We start from the raw sequence: 1,266 nt of genomic DNA, 5'->3' as shown, positions 1-1,266 counted from the left end.
AAAGCCTCAGCCCCTCTAAAGACACTCCATTTGGGGCTTGTTTGCTCATGGCCGGCCCCCGTAATCACATTCAGGTGGAACCAGAGGTGGCTGAAGTGATTTTGGTGGAGGGATCGGTGGGAGGAGGGGGTGGATAGCTATACACTGCATGTCGTCCTCCGTCCACCGCTGTCTTCTCCCCTCTTAACCTGCGGCTCCTCCATAGGCGCGGGGAGAGGAGGTGCGAGGGGGAGGGAGGGAGGTCAGTTGGGGAGGGGGAGGCTCTGGCCTCCTGAGGTGAGGGAGCGTGGAACGTGTGCCCCAGTGAATGAGCTCACCTGGGGCCCCCCATTACCTTAACAAACACAGCCGGCCCCTCCAATCAGCCTACTGCTGGGCCAGCAGCCTGCCCAGGAAGTCCTCCCACCGTAGCCTAGGGTGTGTGTGTGTGTGTGTGTGCGTGTGTGTTTAAGCTTTTCTGCCTTCACGTGTGTGTGTCTTTAAGCTGTCACTCCTTCCCGTATGTGTGTGTGTGTGTGTCTTTAAGCTCCATCAATTGTGTTGTGTGTGTGTGTGTGTGTGTGTGTGTCTTTAAGCTTGTCCCTCCCTCAAGTGTGTGTGTGTGTGTGTGTGTGTGTGTGTGTGTGTGTGTGTGTGTGTGTGTGTGTGTGCGTGTGTGTGTGTTTCTGAGATTACATTGTTGTATATGGTGTGAGGGTGTTTAGGAATGTGAATGTTTGGGAGTGTGTGTGTGTTTTGAGATTTAGTCTTATGAAATATAGTAGAACTTCTGCAGGGCAGTATATCGGGCAAGAGCGTGGGGGGGGGGGGCAGGGGGAGAGACAGATGCATTACAGACCGGCAAAGGGCTCGCCGTCACCTTATCCTGTGTGAATCTGTGCAATATGTAAAACAGAGTCAATCCCAGATGGAAACGGCCGAAGGGATTAACGAAAATCCGTCTCAAAACGGAATAACCATCAGTCTCAAAAGTAAAAAAGCACAAAAAGTATGATTATTTCACGACAAGAAAAACGAATGCAACAGAACAGAGAATGGCTTCCACGATGACAGCCCATGTCATGTGGCTGGTGCCAAGGAAATGTCTATTGTTGGCTGATCCTTGACTCTGTATGTGTTTGTGTTTATGTGTGTGTGTGTGTTTCTCTATGATTGCATGGAGGTTTTCCCTCGTGCAATTGGAGCCACATGAACGAGATGAGCCGCCGGCAGCGTTGGGCTGTCTGGCGGGCACGGGGCCTGCTACTTGACACCCTGTCCGCTTCA

The sequence above is a fragment of the Gadus macrocephalus genome, chromosome 23, assembly GCF_031168955.1.
Source record: "Gadus macrocephalus chromosome 23, ASM3116895v1".
Classification (NCBI taxonomy): Eukaryota; Metazoa; Chordata; class Actinopteri; order Gadiformes; family Gadidae; genus Gadus; species Gadus macrocephalus.
The sequence above is the reverse complement of the archived record's forward strand: the minus strand, read 5'-3'. Positions refer to the sequence as shown.